This window comes from Ictidomys tridecemlineatus, chromosome 5, assembly GCF_052094955.1.
Source record: "Ictidomys tridecemlineatus isolate mIctTri1 chromosome 5, mIctTri1.hap1, whole genome shotgun sequence".
Classification (NCBI taxonomy): Eukaryota; Metazoa; Chordata; class Mammalia; order Rodentia; family Sciuridae; genus Ictidomys; species Ictidomys tridecemlineatus.
In genome coordinates this window covers 124,240,603-124,256,648 of record NC_135481.1, presented here as the reverse complement: position 1 = coordinate 124,256,648, position 16,046 = coordinate 124,240,603, and the positions used below count along the sequence as shown (strand labels likewise).

The following is a 16,046-nucleotide window of genomic DNA, read 5'->3' as shown; positions in this document are numbered from 1 at the left end:
GAGAGGCCCCTTGGGCTGCAACCAGCAAAGCCATGGGGCCGAGCTACCCAAGCCCTTTGGACACATCATCAACATGCCTTGTGCCCAGATGCTGGACGTGGAGCTCCAGGACTGGTGGCCCCGATGGATTTCAGTCTTGCCTTGGTCACAGACCTTCTTTCTGTGCCCCTGTTTCTCCTTATGAAATGGAAATGTCGACTCTGTGCCTTTATATAAATTTGTTCCACATAACTGGCTTTTGATATCTTCAGGAGCTTTCACTGAAGTCTGCCTTGAGTCTCAGAGGAGAGATTGGACTTGGACTTTGGGACAGTGTTTAACTGTTAAGACTGTGGGGTTCTTGGAAATGGAGTGCGTTAGGAAACGGACTCTGGGGGCCAGGTATGGATATGTGGTGTCCCCCAACCTCACCTATGAGACATTGCAAGAACACTGAAGTGAAATGATTAGGTTAGGGGAGTGCACTGATCCACTGACATGGATTAACTGGTGGTGACTGCAGGCAGTACGTTGTGGTTGGAGGAATAGGTCACTGGGGTGTGCCTTTGGGGTCACACTTTGTCCCTGTGGAGCAGGAGCTCTTTCTGCTTCCTGGTGGACACTCTCTTCTGTCATGACATTCTGCTTCTCCTCAAGCCCAGAGCTGTGGTGTTGGTGGTCTATGGACTAAGACCTCTGAAACCATCAGCCAAATAAACTTTCTGCATTAAAATTATCCTTGCCAGGTTGTTTTGTTTTGTTTTGTTTTTTAATCAAAGAAGCAAAAAGGCTGAATACAACACTCTGCAGAGGCAAAATATAGAGTTGGTTTTATTTGAACTAATTTAGTTTTTGAAAATAGATATGTATACATTGTTGGCAATGGCCACATTGAACCAATTAATAGATGCTACTTATTCTTTGTGACAAGAACACTTAAATTCTACTCTCTTAGAGAGTTTCAAGAATATATTACAAGCAAGGTGCTATGGCATGTACCTGTAATCCCAGTAGTTTAGGGGGGTAAGGACAGAGAATCACAAGTTCAAGGCCAGCCTCAGCAATTTAGTGAGGCTCTAAGCAACTTAGGGAGAGTCGGTCTCAAAATAAAAAATTAAAAAAACTGGGGATGTGGTTTACTGGTTGAGCGCCTCTGAGTTCAATCCCTGTGTCCCTGGTCTTAGTCCTCAGTCACCTCCTGTCTTCATCGTCCTGTGTCCGTATTCCTAGTCCTCAGTCACCTCCTGTCTTCATCCTCCTGTGTCCTATTCCTAGTCCTCAGTCACCTCCTGTCTTCATCCTCCTGTGTCCCTGTTCCTAGTCCTCAGTCACCTCCTGTCCTCATCCTCCTGTGTCCCTGTTCCTAGTCCTCAGTCAACTCCTGTCTTCATCCTCCTGTGTCCCTGTGCCTAGTCCTCAGTCCCCTCCTGTCCTCATCCTCCTGTGTCCCTGTTCCTAGTCCTCAGTCCCCTCCTGTCCTCATCCTCCTGTGTCCCTGTTCCTAGTCCTCAGTCACCTCCTGTCTTCATCTTCCTGTGCCCGTGTTCCTAGTCCTCAGTCACGTCCTGTCTTCATCCTCCTGTGTCCCTGTTCCTAGTCCTCAGTCACCTCCTGTCTTCATCCTCCTGTGTCCCTGTGCCTAGTCCTCAGTCCCCTCCTGTCCTCATCCTCCTGTGTCCCTGTTCCTAGTCCTCAGTCACCTCCTGTCTTCATCCTCCTGTGTCCCTGTTCCTAGTCCTCAGTCCCCTCCTGTCCTCATCCTCCTGTGTCCCTGTGCCTAGTCCTCAGTCCCCTCCTGTCCTCATCCTCCTGTGTCCCTGTTCCTAGTCCTCAGTCACCTCCTGTCTTCATCCTCCTGTGTCCCTGTTCCTAGTCCTCAGTCACCTCCTGTCTTCATCCTCCTGTGTCCCTGGTCCTAGTCCTCAGTCACCTCCTGTCTTCATCCTCCTGTGTCCCTGTGCCTAGTCCTCAGTCCCCTCCTGTCCTCATCCTCCTGTGTCCCTGTTCCTAGTCCTCAGTCACCTCCTGTCTTCATCCTCCTGTGTCCTGTTCCTAGTCCTCAGTCACCTTCTACCTTCATCCTCCTGTGTCCCTGTTCCTAGTCCTCAGTCACCTCCTGTCTTCATCCTCCTGTGTCCTGTTCCTAGTCCTCAGTCACCTCATACCTTCATCCTCCTGTATCCCTGTTCCTAGTCCTCAGTCACCTCCTGTCTTCATCCTCCTGTGTCCCTGTTCCTAGTCCTCAGTCACCTCCTGTCTTCATCCTCCTGTGTCCCTGTTCCCAGTCCTCAGTCACCTCCTGTCTTCCTCCTCCTGTGCCCCTGGTCCACGGCCTCAGTCACCTCCTGTCTTCCTCCTCCTGTGCCCCTGTTCCTAGTCCTCAGTCCCCTCCTGTCCTCATCCTCCTGTGTCCCTGTTCCTAGTCCTCAGTCACCTCCTGTCTTCATCCTCCTGTGTCCCTGTTCCTAGTCCTCAGTCACCTCCTGTCTTCATCCTCCTGTGTCCTGTTCCTAGTCCTCAGTCACCTCATACCTTCATCCTCCTGTATCCCTGTTCCTAGTCCTCAGTCACCTCCTGTCTTCATCCTCCTGTGTCCCTGTTCCTAGTCCTCAGTCACCTTCTACCTTCATCCTCCTGTGTCCCTGTTCCTAGTCCTCAGTCACCTCCTGTCTTCATCCTCCTGTGTCCTATTCCTAGTCCTCAGTCACCTCCTGTCTTCATCCTCCTGTGTCCCTGTTCCTAGTCCTCAGTCACCTCCTGTCCTCATCCTCCTGTGTCCCTGTTCCTAGTCCTCAGTCAACTCCTGTCTTCATCCTCCTGTGTCCCTGTGCCTAGTCCTCAGTCCCCTCCTGTCCTCATCCTCCTGTGTCCCTGTTCCTAGTCCTCAGTCCCCTCCTGTCCTCATCCTCCTGTGTCCCTGTTCCTAGTCCTCAGTCACCTCCTGTCTTCATCTTCCTGTGCCCGTGTTCCTAGTCCTCAGTCACGTCCTGTCTTCATCCTCCTGTGTCCCTGTTCCTAGTCCTCAGTCACCTCCTGTCTTCATCCTCCTGTGTCCCTGTGCCTAGTCCTCAGTCCCCTCCTGTCCTCATCCTCCTGTGTCCCTGTTCCTAGTCCTCAGTCACCTCCTGTCTTCATCCTCCTGTGTCCCTGTTCCTAGTCCTCAGTCCCCTCCTGTCCTCATCCTCCTGTGTCCCTGTGCCTAGTCCTCAGTCCCCTCCTGTCCTCATCCTCCTGTGTCCCTGTTCCTAGTCCTCAGTCACCTCCTGTCTTCATCCTCCTGTGTCCCTGTTCCTAGTCCTCAGTCACCTCCTGTCTTCATCCTCCTGTGTCCCTGGTCCTAGTCCTCAGTCACCTCCTGTCTTCATCCTCCTGTGTCCCTGTGCCTAGTCCTCAGTCCCCTCCTGTCCTCATCCTCCTGTGTCCCTGTTCCTAGTCCTCAGTCACCTCCTGTCTTCATCCTCCTGTGTCCTGTTCCTAGTCCTCAGTCACCTTCTACCTTCATCCTCCTGTGTCCCTGTTCCTAGTCCTCAGTCACCTCCTGTCTTCATCCTCCTGTGTCCCTGTTCCTAGTCCTCAGTCACCTCCTGTCTTCATCCTCCTGTGTCCCTGGTCCTAGTCCTCAGTCACCTCCTGTCTTCATCCTCCTGTGTCCCTGTGCCTAGTCCTCAGTCCCCTCCTGTCCTCATCCTCCTGTGTCCCTGTTCCTAGTCCTCAGTCACCTCCTGTCTTCATCCTCCTGTGTCCTGTTCCTAGTCCTCAGTCACCTTCTACCTTCATCCTCCTGTGTCCCTGTTCCTAGTCCTCAGTCACCTCCTGTCTTCATCCTCCTGTGTCCTGTTCCTAGTCCTCAGTCACCTCATACCTTCATCCTCCTGTATCCCTGTTCCTAGTCCTCAGTCACCTCCTGTCTTCATCCTCCTGTGTCCCTGTTCCTAGTCCTCAGTCACCTCCTGTCTTCATCCTCCTGTGTCCCTGTTCCCAGTCCTCAGTCACCTCCTGTCTTCCTCCTCCTGTGCCCCTGGTCCACGGCCTCAGTCACCTCCTGTCTTCCTCCTCCTGTGCCCCTGTTCCTAGTCCTCAGTCCCCTCCTGTCCTCATCCTCCTGTGTCCCTGTTCCTAGTCCTCAGTCACCTCCTGTCTTCATCCTCCTGTGTCCCTGTTCCTAGTCCTCAGTCACCTCCTGTCTTCATCCTCCTGTGTCCTGTTCCTAGTCCTCAGTCACCTCATACCTTCATCCTCCTGTATCCCTGTTCCTAGTCCTCAGTCACCTCCTGTCTTCATCCTCCTGTGTCCCTGTTCCTAGTCCTCAGTCACCTTCTACCTTCATCCTCCTGTGTCCCTGTTCCTAGTCCTCAGTCACCTCCTGTCTTCATCCTCCTGTGTCCTATTCCTAGTCCTCAGTCACCTCCTGTCTTCATCCTCCTGTGTCCCTGTTCCTAGTCCTCAGTCACCTCCTGTCCTCATCCTCCTGTGTCCCTGTTCCTAGTCCTCAGTCAACTCCTGTCTTCATCCTCCTGTGTCCCTGTGCCTAGTCCTCAGTCCCCTCCTGTCCTCATCCTCCTGTGTCCCTGTTCCTAGTCCTCAGTCCCCTCCTGTCCTCATCCTCCTGTGTCCCTGTTCCTAGTCCTCAGTCACCTCCTGTCTTCATCTTCCTGTGCCCGTGTTCCTAGTCCTCAGTCACGTCCTGTCTTCATCCTCCTGTGTCCCTGTTCCTAGTCCTCAGTCACCTCCTGTCTTCATCCTCCTGTGTCCCTGTGCCTAGTCCTCAGTCCCCTCCTGTCCTCATCCTCCTGTGTCCCTGTTCCTAGTCCTCAGTCACCTCCTGTCTTCATCCTCCTGTGTCCCTGTTCCTAGTCCTCAGTCCCCTCCTGTCCTCATCCTCCTGTGTCCCTGTGCCTAGTCCTCAGTCCCCTCCTGTCCTCATCCTCCTGTGTCCCTGTTCCTAGTCCTCAGTCACCTCCTGTCTTCATCCTCCTGTGTCCCTGTTCCTAGTCCTCAGTCACCTCCTGTCTTCATCCTCCTGTGTCCCTGGTCCTAGTCCTCAGTCACCTCCTGTCTTCATCCTCCTGTGTCCCTGTGCCTAGTCCTCAGTCCCCTCCTGTCCTCATCCTCCTGTGTCCCTGTTCCTAGTCCTCAGTCACCTCCTGTCTTCATCCTCCTGTGTCCTGTTCCTAGTCCTCAGTCACCTTCTACCTTCATCCTCCTGTGTCCCTGTTCCTAGTCCTCAGTCACCTCCTGTCTTCATCCTCCTGTGTCCTGTTCCTAGTCCTCAGTCACCTCATACCTTCATCCTCCTGTATCCCTGTTCCTAGTCCTCAGTCACCTCCTGTCTTCATCCTCCTGTGTCCCTGTTCCTAGTCCTCAGTCACCTCCTGTCTTCATCCTCCTGTGTCCCTGTTCCCAGTCCTCAGTCACCTCCTGTCTTCCTCCTCCTGTGCCCCTGGTCCACGGCCTCAGTCACCTCCTGTCTTCCTCCTCCTGTGCCCCTGTTCCTAGTCCTCAGTCCCCTCCTGTCCTCATCCTCCTGTGTCCCTGTTCCTAGTCCTCAGTCACCTCCTGTCTTCATCCTCCTGTGTCCTGTTCCTAGTCCTCAGTCACCTCCTACCTTCATCCTCCTGTGTCCCTGTTCCTAGTCCTCAGTCACCTCCTGTCTTCATCCTCCTGTGTCCCTGTTCCTAGTCCTCAGTCACCTCCTGTCTTCATCCTCCTGTGTCCTGTTCCTAGTCCTCAGTCACCTCATACCTTCATCCTCCTGTATCCCTGTTCCTAGTCCTCAGTCACCTCCTGTCTTCATCCTCCTGTGTCCCTGTTCCTAGTCCTCAGTCACCTCCTGTCTTCATCCTCCTGTGTCCCTGTTCCCAGTCCTCAGTCACCTCCTGTCTTCCTCCTCCTGTGCCCCTGGTCCACGGCCTCAGTCACCTCCTGTCTTCCTCCTCCTGTGCCCCTGGTCCAAGGCCTCAGTCACTTCCTATTGCCCTTTGTTAGAGCTCCCACCACCAAGACCCTGCTGGAGCTGAGACCTACTCCAGGAAGCACGTTCCATCCCTAGAGGATCCGGAGCTAACTACTTAGGTGGCACAGGGAGATGTCCTTCCCATTGCTGGGGGTAATGCAGAGGCCAGCTGTGGCTCAAGGCAGACTGTGTCCCCTGTTCTGTGCTACCTAGGTAGGGACAGGAGCCCCAGGCTGTGAGTAGGCGTAGTAGTCTCTGCCGGGCACCCTGAGACCTGGCAGAGGCTTCCCCCATCCTGGTGAAGGGACTTTGGCCAAGGACCCCACACAGGAGGGGTGGCCCTGGCTGGCTCCTGGGACCTGAAGGACACCACAGAACATCCTGGGGAGGCCTGAGCTGGGGCTGGGGTGGGGCCAGCAGAGCCCAACACACGACCCCATGTTACTGGACAAGGGCAGGTGGGCTGAACAAGGAGGGTGCCCAGGACCCTACACTGCCCCCAAAGCACAAGCGGCTGAGGACACAGGTATGAGTACCTCACAGATTGACCAAAGAGGGGAGTCTTGGAGCTTTGGGGTCTCCCAGAAAGGAAGCCCACTGAGGAGTGGAGCAGGAAGACCTCCCAGGGCAGGGGCCCACTGGAAAGGGTCTGATTTGTCGAGTCCCTGCCAAGGGGCGCCCACAAGAAGAGGCCATGAGCCTCACCTAGAGTGGCCCCTCTTCCCCACAGCCCTGGGCTGGTCCCCAGCAGCTGACATTTGCATGAGGACATCATGGGCACATCTGCTGGCATGTTTAACCAGCTGCACTGCACCCTGTGTTGTAAGTAACTCACTCGCAGGTCAGCATGAGAAAGAAAGAAGGAGCAGAGGAAGCCAAGCAGCAGAAGAAAAAACGTCCTTTATTGTATACAGCATCTTTTATAGTATAGTGAACAAAGAAGGCAGCCTTCCAACAGCAATAGATCAGGTCTTTCAGCTGGTTAAACATGGCATACAGAAGTCATCCTTTCTAATCAAAGGGGACCCGCTTCTCATGGCTAATCTGCTCTTGGCCCGGAGCATGCTGAGCTCTGCTCTTTGTTAAGAACAGATAAGAATTTTCTCAGTGCCCTCCTAGCCCACTTTGCAAAACATCCCATTTGTGAGCACGTCCTCCCAAGGACAGCAGACACCTCGTTTTCAAGCTGTCCCCTGTTACCTATATCCACATTGAAGGAACCTCTCCTTTGTGAGGAAGCCCCATCAAAGACAACAAACATCTCCTGTGCAAGTCTGCTTGCTGTCACCTTATCTAGACCTTGACAGAACATCCCATGTGCAGGCAGACTCCATCAAGGACAGTAAGCATTAGGTTTGCAAGCTAGCAGTCACATCTGACTCTCTACACCCTGGGCCCTGAGCACCTGGACACCTGGGATCCTAGATGGGCAGCAAGGGCAGCCCTTGGGGGCCAAGGAGGCTCTGCTGGGGATGCTGGAGCTCTGCAGGTACAGAATTCAGCCTGAAGTCCAAGGCCATATGCCCCGCTACTGGCTGAGGCCCAGGGAATGCAGGGAGGTGACAGAGCCTTCCCAGGGCCATCCTTGTCACTTCTGTGAGGTCGTCATCACCAATGGCACCTGGCTTTTCCCAACCTTCTATTTTCCTACCTTAAGGTCCTCCAAGGGAGCACAGAGGGTTCCAGAAACATCCAACTCCCCTATGGCTCCAGGAGGTGAGAAGCTGGGAAGGCGTGGAGAACTGAGGACAAGGGGCCCTTAGCCAGAGGCTGGGTCCAGTAGGATTCCTCCAGAAAGGGCTCTGCTGTCCCCTCCCAACACAGCACGCAGTAACACAGCCATCACTCTCCCTGGACCTAGAGGCCCAGTCCCAAGTATGACCCTGGCCCCACCATACGGCCATCAGGATGGGCATGGCCTGGGGCAGTCTGGACAACTGTGGGGACAGGTGCTTGGTCACTGGGTCACAGCCCAGAAGAAAAGCCCTAACCACAGTGCTCAGCACAGAAACCTGGGAGACACAGCAAGTAGTCGAAGCTGCCCAGAAGAGAAGCTGCCCGCGAGACCAGCAGAAGCAGTGGTCCCCACGAGAGGCTCTGCTGGCCTCTTGGGGGTCGAGAGGTGACCTGAAAAGAGGAGCTGAGAAGGCTGCCTTCCAAAACCCCACAGTGGGCCAACAGGAAGCCTGGAGGGCCACCTGCCACCAGGGGCAGTACTGGACACTGGTGCCATTCCAGGCCAGGCAGCTGGTCACGGTGTGAGGAAAGAGCTGGAGTGAGCAGAAAGACACGTGACTAGGTCCCAGGTGTCCCTTAAATGACTTCAGAGTCTTCTTCAAATGACCTTCTTTAAAAGTGGACAAAAGCCAATGTCGGCCCAGCAGAAGCGAAGGAGCCAACTGGACAGCACACCAGGAGGAAGGGTGCAGGGGCCTGACTCTCGCGGGTCCACTGGGGTTGCTGTGCAGCGGGGGATCCTGGCGATAGGGGTCCCCACTTGTGGGGAAGGGAGGTTCCTCTAGTAGCCCTGGTCCACTGGGGTAACTTCTGGCCAGTGACTGACCCCGTGACATTACCATGGGTTCACTTGTACTGAAGCCCCCGGAATAGGATGGCCACCACCACCGTTCCAGAGAGGACCAGCTAGGGTCAAAAGCTCCACTTCCCGGGGTGGAGGAGGAGGTGGACTCTGGATTAGGGAAGATGGCTGACGGGGGCCCAGTCCTCAAGGCAAACGATGAGTTTGACCCCCTCTGTCTTCCCTGCTCAGAGGTGAGCCGCCCTCTCCCTGAGGGGGCTCTGTGGGCTCCCTTGGCCTTCCCTCCCCTTCACTTGTGACACAGTCCTCTTGCGTGATGCTGGTGTCTGACTTTGAATTGTCTTTCACTGGAACACAAGAACCGAGGTGTGGGGTTTCCCTCTTCCCCTGTGGCACCAGGATGCAGGACTCGGGGTGTTCTCCTATTAGAAACACCTGGAGCCCCAAGGAATCCCACCTGGGCTGGGAAGTGGCTGGGCAGACAGGCTCTGCTTCTGCAGAAGGTGCGCTCCCTCACACCTGGGCAGAGTGCACCTGCTCTGTCCCCAGACCACTCTGCCCCTGGCTCTCATGGGGGAGCTGGGGCTCCACCTACACAACTGGCTAGATCTAATTGGGGCGGGAAAGGGAGGGGCTGTAGATAAAATGACTGGATGTGACATCACAGTCAAGGCTGGATGCTGTATTCCGAATATGGACCACTGGACCTCTACTTCTCAAACCCCCCCTTTACACCTTTGGGACTCATTTTCGCTTTGTTCTTGTGCCCTTTGGTCCTGCCCTGCATCCTAGACATACTGGCTTGTTGAGGTGGCAATTGCCCATAATAATGAGTCCTCTCCTTTTAGCAATTCAGATAGTGTCAATGTCTATAACTTCAATGTCCCCTGCCAGGGACCTGCTCTCCAGGAAATGAAACACTGGTTGGTCACAGTCTGGGGGTCCCTGACCACCAGGCATCTGATCTTGCAAGACCATCATTGAATTAAGCGTTGCTTTCTGCTGTCCCTCGTGTCTCCTAGTCCACTCTTTGGGCTTGGACAGGTGAGCATGTTCCTCACCCAGCCACCATCATAGAAATAAAGACACACTCGTTGGTTGGGGTCCCAGCCCACTGGAGTCTTGGAGGGTTGGTCCTGCAAGGTACCTGCTTCTCAGCCAAGAGCACTGACATCTCACCAGCCCCCGGAGGGAAATGGAGGCTCTGCCAGGATCCAGGATGGACCAAAGAACACCCAAAGTGGGACAGGCTTCTCTTCATACTCCAAATTGTGAAACTGCGCAACGCTTTTTCTGTAAGATTCTGAACATTTCAAACACCATTGAAGGTTAAAGCCAATAATAAATATAGAAAAAATAATCCAACAGTAAAGGACTAATATCATTAGAATGCAATGAATTTCAGCTAATGAAAGAAAGAACCAACCCACTGACCTGCTCCTGCCTCCTGCTCTGCCCCTCCCTGTTCCTGCCCCTCCCCTGCTCCTCTACCCCTTCAGCACCTGACCCTCCTCTGCACATGGGCATCCTCTGCACCTGGGCCTCCCCTGGACCTGGGCCTCCTCTCCACCTGCCCCTCCCCTGCACATGGGCCTCCTTGTACCTGGAATGTTAGCTGCAAGATAACAAGGGAACTCAAACCCCCACCCTGTCTGGTCCTTTATCTCCTGTTTGCATCAAGTCTGAACACTCAACCCCATTGAGGCTGTACACTTGAGCCCCACCCGTCTAGGAAACCCACATCTGACCCGGCCCCATCTTCCTGAAGGCATAAGATGAAACCCTTAGAAACTACCATATGATCCGATCACTGTAAGCCAACAAGGCAGCTTGCAGACCCAGAGACCCCATTAGATTTGGGCTATAAAAATTCCCTCCTGCCACTCCCCCCTCTCTTGCTTTTTGCTCTCTTGCTCTCTCTCACTTTTACTCTCTCACTCTCTCACTCTCCCTCTCTCCCTGTCTCTTGCTCGCTCTCTCTCTCTCTCTCTCTCTCTCTCTCTCTCTCTCTCTCTCTCTCTCTCTCTCTCTCTCTCCCTCTCTCTCTCCTCCTTCTCACTGCTGCAGTAAAGATCTCTTGGTCACTCCAAGTGTTGTGGTCACTTTCCTTTCACAGGCCTCCTCTGCACCTGGCCCTCCCTGCACCTGGCCCTTCCCTGCACCTACACCTCACCTGTGCCTGCTCCAGATTCCACTGGGACTGGATTTGTACCAAGAGCACAGTGCATCCAGGATGGGGAAGGTCCTCTGGGAGTAAGAACCAGCAAGACCTCTGGTCACAAGGGTGGTCAATTCCAGATAGACTTTAGAGAAGGGCCCAAGTCCGGAGGCCTGAACGCAGCCAGTGAGTGCCACTCCGCCCAGGCAGCACCCCAGAGCTGTGTCCTGGGACACCAAGCCTGTGGTGCCTTCACACTCACCTCCAGATGCCAGGAGCATTTCTCAGATCCAGAGTCCTGGGTCGGCCACCAAGAGGTGGCCCCGACCTCGCCCACCTCAGGCTTTCCTGGGTAGAGGCACCTGCTCCCTGAAGGAGTGAACAAGGCCCAGAGTGCCCCACCCAGATGTGGGGGGCAATTTATCCACCAGGAAGGCAGCACAAAGGGTGGTGCCTTCAGGGGGAGACCCTGGCCTGCAGTGGAGCCCAGGACACCACTAAGCAGGTCTTTGGCCACCTGCAAGGACAGGTCTTCCCAGTGCTCCCAGTAGGACACCATGGGGCACTGGCTGCCCAGGCCACTCTGAGATCCCAGGTCCCCTTCTGCTGCTGGCTGGCAGTGGAACAGCAGCTGAGGCTGTAAACTGTGACATTACCTGATCTCAGTGTCCTCCAAAACCCCCATGGGAGGCCAGAGCCCAGCGCTCCCTGCTGGCACCATGCCAAGGGTTCTGAACTGGCCACACCCCTTGAGGGCAGTGGTCATGCAGTGGTGCAGCCTGCGATCCCCCAGTGGCAGCAGTCGCCAAAGGAAGCCCCTCCGCCAGCTCCCCCAGACCCAGCAGGCCTCACCACCAGGGTCCTGTCCCCAAGCCCACCAAGGTGGTGCAGGAGCTCCACTGCACTCACCCAGACTGTCACAGAGAGCTCAGTCCTTGTCCCGGATGCCAGTATACGCCGATTTAATAACGAGGAAATGGTTTTCAGGAAAAGGAAAGGGAGGAGCAAAGGAGAAGCACAGAGGCCTCAGTCCCAGAGGCTGAGGTTCTGCCCCTCAGGGAAGCCCAGGGCTTTAAGGAGCCATTCAAGGCTACAGGCCAGCTGTGCCCGGCCAGGTCCCAGCTGTGCCCTGAAGTGAGTTGCAATTCACTTCTTACATCCTCAGCAGACACCTCCTTCCTGAGGTGGGGGTGTCAAGGACAATCACCTAGGGGGACAAAAGACAACACAGTCCCCCATGTCCTTAGGGAGGGAAGAGGGGAGAAGAGAGAAAAAAACTGCCCTTTTAATCCTCAAAGCAACAAAACCTGTATTCAAAAGGTGAAGTGGACCACTGTCCCAGAGTGCTGGTGCCCGGGCGGCTGCCCAGCAGGCTCCCCGCTTGAGATTGGTGAACACAGGGGGCCACAGCTGGGCACTCCAAAATGCCCTCTGGAAGCCCAGGAACCCCTGTCTGCAGCAGCCTCCAGGAAGGGGTTGGCCCCGTGCACTGGCTCTGCCCAGCCCCTGGTCACGGCCTGCCTGTCGGCAACCGCAGATACCCCACCCTCACCCTACGCCCACACTGAGCACCCCACCCCACACCCACACACCATCCACCACACTCGACTCACCAGGGGAACCTAACAGAGCTTCCAGCTCCACACTCCAAGACACGGATGCTTCCAGAGATCCTGTCTTCCTCCCTCAGGACCCCCCAGTGCAGTCCTTGGGGACCTGGAGGGACACACTCTGCATCAACACAGCCCTGTGGGACATCCCCACACCTTCACTCCTGCCCATGGCTGTGGCTACAGAGGGGCCTGCCTCCTGTCCACCCCCAGCAGGAGGTCACCACAGGACTTTCCAGGAAGTGGCCTGACCCCCACGTACTGGTCAGTGACTGGGCACTGCTATCTGTGCACTTGCTGCAAGCCTGGCCCAGGAGTTGGGAGGGGCCTCTGTCACCAGGGCTTTTTGTGAAGGGCTCTCCTACTGTGTACAGCTACTACGATGAAATTACTGGGTATTACTATACTACCACAGTGGTAGACCCAGCAGCAAAAACCCCGAGAACCAAGGGCGTCTTGAGCTCACAGCCCTGTGGGCACCAGGGGCCGGCACTGGAGAGTCCACATCCAGGTCCCAGCATCTCTGCCCACCAGCTGGAGCCCGTGCACAGCAGGAGCCCACCAGCTGGAGGCTTTGGGGTTTGAGGTGACTGCACAGCCACGTAGAGCACCTTGCCCTTGGCCTCCAGCAGCTTCTCCACAGAGCCCAGCAGCCCCAGCAGAAGCGGAGCCAGCTCTCCACCCCAGGACCCAGAGGCCTCCAGCCTCATCCTGGCCTGAATCAGTGGACTGCACCCCCAAACCTCCCAACTGGAAGGACCCCCAGAGTCCTTTGCCTCTGAGAGAGCAGGTAACTCTCCAGGCTCCACTCAGTCAGGAACAGGTGCGAGAAGCACAGAGGGACACCCCCCGGTGATCTGAGACAGGCCACTACAGGGCCAGGCCTGAGCGGAGAGGGACCCAGGCCCAGGGCCCTAGAAACCAGCAGGAGCTAAGAGGCCCGCAGGCTACTCCAGGGCTCACGGGCCCCACGGGCACTGGCCCTCCCCAGGCTCCACCCTCACCCCCTACAGCAGGGAAATAGGTTCAGGGCAGAGGCCAGGACCCAGGTGACCAATTGGCCCGGCACCCTAGCTACATCATGCTTTGGGGACCAGCCTGCAGCTGAACCCCTTCCTGCTACGATCTGGGCCTCAGGGGGACTCAGGTCAGTTCTGGGGGATGTCCTCCCAGCCCCACCTACAGCTCACCATCCAGAGCACATCCTCCTGAGGGGCCCAGGGGAGATGGGGCAGACTACCGCAGGCCCTGGGGACAGACCATATTGTTGGGGCCTCTGTCACTGTGTCAGTGGATAGCAGATACCACAGTGATGTGACCCATGTCCCAAAGCCATTGCCACTCCTTAGGGCTGAGCTGGTCACCTCCACTGGTTCTCCCAATAGACCTAGGAGGGTACTGACTCCTCAGCAGCTGCTGTTGGAGCTGGAGAGCCAGAGCAGGCTCCAGAACAAGGTGGCTGAACACACCCAGCCCCTGGTGGCCCCCAGTGTCCAAGGCAGAAAAGGTTACGAATGCCCAGATGTCCCAGCCACATGTCCGCAACCCAGAGGCCCTTATGGGGGCAGAGGGGCTCCACTCACCCTGCTGAAAGCCACAGGGACAGGAGCCACTCCTCACAGAGCTCCTGGGGAACCCTCAGAGTGTGAACAGGGAGGACAGTCACCTGGGGGGCCCTCCCAGCACTCTCTCCGGGGACGGCGTCTCTCCCTCCCCTCTCTTCTCTGCTCATGTCCCCTTCCACAGAACAGTGGGGACACCATCCAGGAGGGTGGCATGTGGGCACAGGGCGCCTAGGTGATCTGCTACGAGGCTGTGTCACGGTGCACTGTGAAGTGCTGACTGCGTTTGGCCACGTCGGCTCCCAGGTGCAGGCTGCAGAGCAAACACCTAACCATCTGCTGTCCTTGCTGAGACGACCCCCAGGACAAGGTACCGGCCACCTCCCCGCCCCTTGTTTCTGCCTGGCCACAGATGGCCCACGCCTGTCGCCCACATCCCCCCTCCCAATGAGCCAGTCTACCCAGCCCTACTCACGTGAGACCCTTCCTTACTGCTCACCAAGAAAGGTCTGACGTCCTGAACAGATTCTGAGCAGCCCTGAATCACAGTGGATATAGCTGGAACTACCACAGTGTGAAGCGCTGCCCAGAACTGCACACGGCAGCTGGGCAGCACAACCCACACCCACCAAAAGGGTCTGGGGCCTCCAACTATTCCCAGTTGAGTCCAGGTGCTCAACTGAGGTCACCCACCCCGGCTCCCACCCTTGCTCTGGGGCCTACAGGCTCACCCCATGCCCAGTGCTGGGGGCTGGAGGGAGGTTCTGCAAGGGATTCTCTCACAGTGGGACACCGCCCAGTTACCCCAGCCAGGTCAAAAAGCTCCATGACAAGCCCAGCCCTCACCTAAAAGTGACCAGTCGGGTAGCAGACACCTCCCATTGGATGGACCCGACACCCCATAGCACCTGCACCTGAGCTCTAGAGAACGATTTGGCTGGACACTGAAGCCCCAGGGTATGGGCTAGAGCCTTGGCTCTGACCTGGCCAGCCCAAGCTGAGACCTGGGAGGAGGACAGGCTGGCAGGCAGCTGACTTGTACAAACAGGACAGGGCCGAATACCCCAGGGGATCCACGTGTGCTAAGACCAGAAACTTTAGAGTTCAGGAGAGAAGAACCCAGTGGTCCAGGGATAACTCCTCACAGGTAGACAGGACCAAGAGGGACACTGAGCCCACCTACAGGGACCCCACAGGCCTGGGGTTTCTGCTGGTGTTTATGTCCCTGTGAGGTGGACTAGCTGGCCCCACAGGGTCCCAGCAAGCCAGAAGCACCCCAGGACAGCTCCACGGGCAAGAGGAGGCATTTGGGTCAGAGTGCAGGCCAGCGGACACCTCCCCAAGGACTCCATGACCACTCTGCATTCAAGGAGAAGAAGGACAGCCCATGCCAGAACTCGGAACTCAGGCCAGGAGACATCCCCCTACTCACGCTGCAGCCAGGAGAGACCCCTCCCTGGGCTGGGCCCTCCTGGCAGGTGGAAGGGAATTTGTGCAGGCCTGAGACACTGTGCATATTATAGTGGCTGGGGCTCACAGTGCCACATGTCACACATAAAACCTGCCCGGAAGCCACCCAGAGCCCAGCTGACACCCCAGCCCTACTCACGTGAGACCCTTACTTACTGCTCACCAAGAAAGGCCTGACGTCCTGAACAGATTCTGAGCAGCCCTGAGTCACAGTGGATAGAGCTGGGATCTACCCCAGTGAGAAGAGCTCTGCCCAGAACTGCCCACAGCAGCTGGGCAGCACAACCCACACCCGCCAAAAGGGTCTGGGGCCTCCACCTGCAGGACTCAGGGGCCACTCACCTGCCTCCCTTCCTGAGAGAAGGAGCCAGTGCTGCTTGCAGGTGGGGACAGAGGGCCCAGAGCAGCCTGACCCCACCCTCCAGGTTCAGAGACCCAATGCCCTGCCCTCCTGGAGTCTGGAGCTCAGCCAGACTAGGCCACAAGAGATGCCACCCTCCCCCTGGGCACCTCAGCTCACAGGAAGCAGATAAGTTCCGGGCCAGCTCAGGGAGAGCCCCCTTCCGGCCACCCCTTCCTGCCAGGCCCTCCTTCCCTCCTGTTCTGCACAGGACAGCACATGGGCAGATGCAGCTTTGTGCCAACCTGGGGCTGCCCTGCACACACCAGGGCCTCATCCCAAGAGGGTCATGGGAAGCCTGACTGACAGCCACTCATCAGAGCCACATGTCACGGGCCACCTACAGGGCCCAGCCCTCGATCTGTGAGTATCCAG

The 16,046-nt window shown here is 56.4% G+C and overlaps 1 long non-coding RNA gene and 1 gene segment (V, D, J or C); one reads left to right on the top strand and one right to left on the bottom strand.

Annotated features, from left to right (window-relative positions):
* The window catches only part of LOC101957805 (immunoglobulin gamma-1 heavy chain-like), a 203,225-nt gene that overhangs the window by 99,712 nt on the left and 87,467 nt on the right, over window positions 1-16,046 (top strand).
* On the bottom strand, window positions 6,814-12,169 carry LOC144377986 (uncharacterized). Its single transcript, XR_013439372.1, has 2 exons — window positions 10,645-12,169; window positions 6,814-9,774 (listed from the first exon to the last, which is right to left on the bottom strand). It is a non-coding gene; the product is annotated as an uncharacterized LOC144377986 (long non-coding RNA).